The sequence below is a fragment of the Octopus bimaculoides genome, chromosome 29 (genome assembly GCF_046866305.1).
Source record: "Octopus bimaculoides isolate indiv1 chromosome 29, ASM4686630v1, whole genome shotgun sequence".
NCBI lineage: Eukaryota > Metazoa > Mollusca > Cephalopoda > Octopoda > Octopodidae > Octopus > Octopus bimaculoides.
This window is the reverse complement of record NC_142956.1, coordinates 11,771,935-11,780,950: the sequence shown is the minus strand read 5'-3', so window position 1 is coordinate 11,780,950 and position 9,016 is coordinate 11,771,935.

Genomic DNA, 9,016 nt, shown 5'->3' with positions numbered 1-9,016 from the left:
ATATATAAAAATGTACTTTAATCCCCGGAGATTGCAGATACTGTTTCTGAATCTCTTTGATTCTTTAAATGTGCTAGCTTCCTGGTAATTAATCGATATTAATTAATATATGATTTTTTGCCATTTTTTAAATAATATATATACATATATATATATATATATATATATATAAATATATATATATATATATATACAACGAGCTTCTTTCAGTTTCCGTCTACCAAATCCAGTCACAAACGGCAATTACCCAAGGTGCTACGCAGTGGTACTGAACCTGAAACCATGTGGTTGGGAAGTAAGCTTCTTACCACACAGACTTGATCCCCACCTGGGGTTATTTCTGACCACTCACGAAACTACTGTGTGATGCCGGTGGGCTTCGTCACGGTCTCTGGTATGTGTGTTTGTATGTAGGAATTATTGACGTAAAAAATGGTTTCTGTTCGGCGAAGTGAAAATTTAATTCTTTGAAAATATGATTTTTAAATGCACGAAGTGACACAGCTGATTGTGTTACACGTCTTTGTTACAAGGATGTAACACGTAAGTATATGCTGGTACACACATTGCGACACACACACTCACACACGTCCATGCGCGCACCTACATTTTGCGTAAGCGTGTGTGTAGATAGATAGACAGCTAGATAGATAGACAGATAGAAATTATATATATACATAAATATGTGTATATACATAGTTCTAATGTATCTACAACTATATATATATATATACACACACACATGTATATATAATATATATATATATATATATATATATATATATATATATATATATCATTATAAATATACAGGGATTAGCAATTGAGTTGCTTCTCCGAGAAGCAACTCAATTGCTAATCCCTGTATATTTATAATGATAAATAGTCTTACCGATAAAGGTTTTTTTCATACTGAACTACTTGGCAGAATTGTTAATTATTAATTCTATTATTAATTGACGATTCTCTGCCCTTATTCTTGTATATATATATATAGATATATATATATATATATATATATATATATATATATATATACACACACACATACATATACCTCTACATTCTCCTACCTCTACACACCTCTATACGCATATACACACGCCGGCACCTGACCCCTTTACGAGACATGGGTCTGTTATGTTCCCGTCTCCTGTTTATGGCAGCAGCAGACTGTAGAACAATTCAAAGGTCACATCTTCAATCAGATCCCTGATCGCTTTGATCTTTACGAAGATGGCACCCCATTACAACAAACAGAACCTCCTTTTTTGTTCTTTGTAAGGTCTAATAAATTTTGACAGTGTGTGTGTGTGCGTGTATACACATATACATATTCATATATATATATATACATATATATATATATATATATATGTATATGCGCATATATACGCACATCTCTTTCTCTCTCTCCTTATATATATATATATATATATATATATATATATACATATATATAGGTATGTGTATAATACACGGATATATCCATATATTTATACACATTCTTATACTTACGTTACAAAATTCTACACATATTGTGTGTGTGTATGTATATGCTTATGTATCTTATATGTATATGTATATATATAATAAGAGAGAGAGAGAGATTAATATATGTACAGATACATACGTATATGTGTGTGTGTGTGTGTTAGTGTGTGTGCGTGTGTGTGTGTGTGTGTATATATACGACAGTAAATAGAATTACGAGATTCTTTATTCAAAACCGCTACAATTGTTTCGACGCATTCTCACACCTGTAGTTCACAGGTAAGCATCTTACATCACAGGTGTAGAATGCATCTCTTCAGGTGACTATTTAAACATGTTCCTCGCTATATACTTTCGCCATTTCACTCAGTTCAAAAACTGTGGATGGTCTTTGCACAACATTCTAGGTTTTTTTTTTAGCAGAATCTCATTTAACTGTACATATATGCATATATGTACGAGGGTCTGTTGAAAAAGTTTCTATCTTTGGGTAAAAGAAAATAGAGGAGGATCGATTATGATTTTATTCAACATATTCCATTCTTAGATTCACACACTTGCTCCGGCAGTCCTTTCACGATATCGTTAAAACCAGGAACTTTTCAGCACCTCCTCGTGTGTGTGTGTATATATATATATATATATATATATATATATATATATATATATATAGTAATAGTATGAAAATAAAAGAATGAATGAGACATCGATATTATGTAAATAGAGGAACTTATCCGTAATATAATATGTGAAAATTATTCGGTTGCCATAATAAAACTCCGAGTTTCGGATGTCGGGGCTGAAATCTGCTCCGGCACCTCGTCAGTTATGAAGACATTTTGTGATTGTCTTAATAACTGACGAGATGCCGATGCAGGTTTCCGCCCCGACATCCGAAACTCGGAGTTTTATTATGGCAACCGAATAATTGTCACATTTTATATTATATACATATATATATATATATATATATATATATATATATATATATATATATGCACACATACGAGACGGTGCTAATAAATTTGGGCTTTGGGTAAAAGAAAATACAAGAGTATCAGTTAATTATAATTCTTTTCAGCATACTCCCTCATATATTCACGCACTTACTGCAGCGGTCCTTCATTTTTTTTTCCAAGCTCTATAATAGAACCGGGAAGATTGAGCCTCCAACCAGTCTTTTCGCGACACCCTTAAAGCTAGGAACTTTTCAGCACTCCTTCATATGTATGTATGTCATTGTTCAGTTTATTTCAAGATTTCTTGCCAATAGAGAAAGAACTGGTTTCTAACCTAGATCCCAGGCTCCTTCATTGGAATTTCAACATCAACAACAGAGTATGTTTGTTTGTGTGCATGTATGTATGTATGTATAGATTTGTATGTTATATGTATGTATTCTCATGCATATAGTTACATATCTAGACATGCTCATGTATACTTGAATGATAAACTTCTGGAAAGTTTACAGATTTTTACAGCTCCAGTAATGGATTGGATCTGTAGTCTTTGAATTAGCTTTCTCCTTTCTGGTTTTGAGAAGCCTAATTCCTCAAGATTGGTATTTAGGCAGTGTGTTACATATCCCAGGGCCCCAATAATTACAGGTATAAACCTGAACTTGTAATCTGGATAGATTAACTGCAGATTTCTCACTAGTTCAGCATAGGTGTTCTCTTTTTAACTGATCTTCAGCTTTATGTTAACATCCACTGGGCAGCTAATTTCCACAACTGTACACAGTTTCTCTTCTATATCCCAAATCATTATATCAAGCCTGTTGTGCTTACATTTTACTGTGGTCTTCACTGGTACATCCCACCAGTATTCCTTTTTTATAAATGGCTATATCTTGCTATATCTTCTACCATATTGTGGGTTCTTATTTCTTTGTACTTGGGGTTATCCTACTGACGGATTCCATTATTGAGTGTCCTTGCTACAACATCATGTCTCATCGGTAGATAATACCGTGATGAAATTTTCAAACTGTTTATGATGTGCGTATATGTATGTATGTATATGTACGCATGTATGTATATATGCATGTATGTATATATTTGTGTATATGTCATGTATGAATGTGTGCAAAGGTGACCACCTCGCTGGACTCTGCACCAGTGTTGTGTACGAGAGATTGTCAATATCACCTGGCAAGGTACAATTAAAAACCCGAAAATCTTTCGGAGGAAGTAACTGCAAACTCTGTAAAACAAAGGACGCTAAATCGAGTCGACAGGGTGGTCATATCCAATACCTTGCCTGCAACTTGAGCCTGGCTGTGTGGTAAGAAGCTTGCTCCCCCAACTATATGGTTCCGGGTTCAGTTCCATTGCACGGCATTTTCAGCTAATGACTTCTACCATAGCCTTGGGTCGATCAAAGCCTTGTGAGTGGATGTAGTAGACGGAAACTGAAATAAGCCACTCGTATATCAATATATGTATATGTCTAAGTGTATGTACTTCTCTCTGTCTATGTCTGTCCTCTATCACCACTTCACAACTGGTGTTGGTGTGTTAACGTCCCGGCACCATAGCGGTTCGTCTAAAGTATCCGACAAAATAAGTACCAGACTTAAATGAAAAAAACAAAACCTGGTGTCGATTTGCTCGGCTAAAAGCCCGCCAATGTGGTGCTCCAGCATGGCCGCAGTCATATGACAAAACTAAGTAAAAGATGAAACATATATATACATTTTGATTGCTGGGTGTATATGCGTGTGTATGCATATTTGTGCGTGTATGTATGTATATATATATATATATATATATATATATATATATATATATATATACATGTATATATATATATATATACACATACATACGCACAAATACGCATATATATATATATATATATATATATATACATACATACATACATTTTAAATGGGCTTCTTTCAGTTTCCGTCTACCAAATCCACTCACAAGGCTTTCGTTGGCCCGACGCTGTAGTAGAAGACACTTGCCCAAGGTTCCACGTTGTGGGACTGAACTCGGACCTATGTGACTAGTAAGCAAGCCACTTACCACACAGCCACTCCTGCAACCATATATATATATATATATATATATATATATATACACACACACACATATATACATACATGTATGTATGTATGTATGCATTGAGATCTGTCTGTCTGCGGCGCCCACTCATATATCTGTCCATCAACATCCGTTAACATACGTCAACCAATTTTAAAAGGTTCGCCGGGACCCTTCTATCCCCTACCCGATCCCAGTTTTGTGGGGGTCAGATTACGAACATGTGTTAAACAAGTATTATATAGTACACGGCTATGTCCTTTATTACTGCTTTCATGGGTCCTGCGCCTGTGAATGCTAGTTATAGTTGCATGACGGGTAGTGGGGGGTCGCTGATGTCGTCGGCGGGGACGGCGGTATCTGATGGTCTTGGTTGCTGTGGTACTGGCGATCGTGCTGGTGGTGATAGTGATGGTGAGGTTGATGGTGGTGGTAGTGTTGGTGATGGAGGTGGTGGTGGTAGTGGCGGTAGTGGTAGTGTTTACGATGATAATAGCGCTGGTGGTGGTGGTGGTGGTGCTGATAAAGATGACGGTGGATTTGATAATGGCGTCGCTGGTGGTGATGACGGTGTTGGTGGTGGTGGTGCTGGTGGTGGTGGTTTTGATGATGACTGTGGTAGTGATGATGATATTGATGACAATGGTGGTTGTGATGGTAACGGTGATTGTGGTGATGACGATTGTGCTGCTGCTGCTGATGGTGGTGATGGTGATGGTGTTGTCTTAGCGTTGGTGAAGCTGAAATAGTTTAGGCGATGGTTGTGACGGTGTTAATGATGATTGTAGTTGTTGTAGTAGTGGTTATAGTGAAGGTGGTGGTTGTGGTGGTGATGGTGGTGGTATGTAACTGGTTAGTAATTGCTTTAATGGTAGTAAAGATCATAGTAGAGTAGGTCGTGGTTATCGTCGTACTGGTGGTGGTGATGGTGATGATGATGTGATGCTGCGATGATGACAGTTGTGGCGGAGGTGACAACCGGTGTTGGTTTGACAGTCTGTGCTAGTTTGTTTTCGTCCCCGTGACTTAGCGGTAGGATAAGTTCTTATCGATAGAATAAGTACGAGGCTTAACAATCAAATACTGAGATTATTTGATTAAGACTCTTTAATACAGTACCCCAGCATGGCCGCAATACAATAAGGTGTGTGTGTGTGTGTGTGTGTGTGTGTGTCTATATAAATAACGGACCTTGAAGATGCACGTATTACAGTGTGCAATTGTTGTAGCCGAAACGTGCGTAGGTCCAAAGAAGAATGCCGTAAATAAATGTATAATAAAATTATAGATGTGGAACATCTCCGTTCTCCTGACCTTTAAACGGAATCTAGACAAAATTTCTTCAAGGGATACCAGTTAAGCCACCTTTACCTGGACACAACTCACTCAACAAGAACTCCGCACTCGAATGGGCCATGATACTACAAAACCTGTTTAAAACGTATTTAGCAAATCCTATTAAGTAGTGCTATTAAGTTAGACATAGCCTGGACCAATCTTTGGTTGAAATATATTCTAAGTTATCTAAATTATATTTTTATATATGTGTGTGTGTGTGTGTGTGTGTGTGTGTGTGTGTGTGTGTGTGTGTGTGTGTGTGTGTACTTTTATACATTTCAACCCTAATAATAATAATAATTAATTCGTTTTACTGGCCACAAGGGCTAATATCAATTAAAAACATAAGGACAAAGACAGGACGAAGGTTACAAAAGGTTTTGTCGGAACAGTAGAAAAATGTTCGTGTACACAGGAAGAATTATATATATATATATATATATATATATATATATATATATATATATATATATGTATGTATGTATGTATATATGTATATATGATGGGTTTCTGTCAGTTATGTCTACCAAATCCCCTCACAAGACTCTGGTCGACCCGAGGCTATAGTCAAAGAAGCTTGCCCAAGGTATCACGCAGTGGGGCTGAACTGAACACTACATGGCTGACAAGGAATCTTCTTAACCATACACTCACGCCCGCGTGGGTATTTATTCATTTATTTATTTATTTATTTATCTACTTTTTTGCCACATCTGTAAGTCATTAGAGAAACGACTTATAGAACTTTATGCAAATTATTTTTTTTTTACTTCTCTAAACTGGTCACTGGAATCACCATTAATTAATTATGTCAACAGATTTGAGAGCTGAAGGAATATTATCAAATTTCATTTTCAATAATGAACTCGTTTTCAAGTCAACAAATTTAATTTGTGTGTTACTAAGCATTTTTGATTACATTATTATTATTTTCATTATTTGATTATTTTTGGGATCTCTTTGAGAAAATGGAATTGCAAATGTGAATAAAGTCTTCATCGTCAGCAAAATGCACGAAAACAATTTTTGAAAAGACTCTTACAATCGCCTGAAATTTTTTTTTCAGCGTTTAGGAAAAATTGCCATTAGCCTCTGCACTTAATGGATTCTTGACAGCAACTCAAGTTTCATGTCATTTTTCGAAAACTCAACAAGTAAACTTCAGTGTTTGTACTCATGAAGCACGGCCGGAGATCGATAAAGTCATTGAAAGGAGTTTTTTGGAACCTTCTCTTACGCAATATCAAAGGATCATTGCCTTATATTTGTTTGAGCTCTTATTTCTTTTTATATCTCTGACACTTGTTCTATCGAATTTTTACTAACCGCTAAATTACAGGGACGTGAAAAACCAACATCGGTTGTCAAGCAGTGGGAGTACAAACGTAAACCCAAGGCACACATATATATCTATGTACGTATGAATGTATGTATATACATATATATATATAGATAGATATATATATATATATATATATATATATATATATATATATATATATATATATATATTACTTTATGTATATAATATATGTTAATATTTACCATGGGTGCAAAAATCACACACAAAAAAACAGGATATCACACCCGTTTTATAGGTAGAGATACCAAGTTAAAGTGATACATTTTGAGTAGATATGAATAATAACAATAAATGGAACAAAACGCATATAAATAAAAGTTCCTTTAATTCCTACATATGTTTCAAAATATATGTGCACCCTACTCCAAAGAAGTAAGAGCTGCTGGAATTCCACATATATTCATCGTCAGGGAACCAACATATCGAAGCAAGACAAATGCGAAATGATTGGAGTATTTCGTCTGCCGCTACGTTCTGAGTTCAAATTCCGCCGAGGTCGACTTTGCCTTTCATCCTTTCGGGGTCGATTAAATAAGTACCAGTTACGCACTGGGGTCGATGTAATCGACTTAATCCGTTTGTCTGTCGTTGTTTGTCCCCTCCGTGTAGCCCTTGTGGGTAGTAAAGAAACAATATATATATATATATATGAATGTATGGCTTGTTTGCAATTTTTCAACCGAAAGGCAAAAATATATACGTCCCTAAAGCGAGTGAGGGCGCTATTCGCATGACAAATTGCTAAGAAACCACCCTTATTATTTATAATTTACACCCTTGCCATTTATGAAACCAGCGTAAGATTCCTACGGTGATCTTATAAGCTGACAGGGGTAGATAAAACAATTTAACCCAAGGCGCCGGTGAGAGGCAGAGACGAACGTTAATAGAAACGTGAAATCTCTGGTTATACTCGGTGCCTTAGGGAGCTCGCCTCCCTTGTCCGTAAATAAGACGTGTGTTATTGTCGCTATGAGTTGTTTTGACTCTTATTTCTAGCAATACTGTTGCTGAATAGCGCCGTCAGACGCTTTAGTGACATTATATATGATCCCCTTTCGGTTGCAAAAAATTGCTAACAAGTTACCTTTATTATTTGTGTGTGTGTGGCTCTGTGGTAAGAAGTTTGCTACCCAACCACATGGTTCCGGGTTCCGTCCCACTGCGTAGCACCTTGAGCAAGTGTCTTCTGCTATAGCCTCGGGCCGACCAAAGTCTTGTGAGTGGATTTCGTAGAGGGAAACCGAAAGAAGCCCGTCATGTATATATATATATATATATATGTGTGTGTGTGTGTGTGTGTGTCTGTGTATGTGTGTGTGTATGTGAACTTCCGCCATCGCTTGAGAGCCGATGTTGGTGTGGTTACGTCCTCGTAACTTATCGATACAATAAGTACTAGGCTTACAAAGATTAAGTCCTGGGGTCGATTTGTCCGACTAGACGCGGTGCTCCAGCATGGCTGCAGTCAAATGACTGAAACAAGTAAACGAATAAAAGAATATATATATATATATATATATATATATATATATATATATCAATGTATGTGTCATTATATCTGCGTCTGTCTCCCCCCCCCCCGCTTGACAACTGGTGTTTACATCTCCGTAGCAGTTTGACAAAGGGGACGAGAGAATAAGGACCAGGCTTAGCAAAAGAATTTGGGCAAAAACAATTCCACTGAAGATTCTTTAAGGAGCTGCCCCAGCATGACCGCAATCTTAATGACTGAAAGAAGTAAACGATGAGATATATATATATATATATA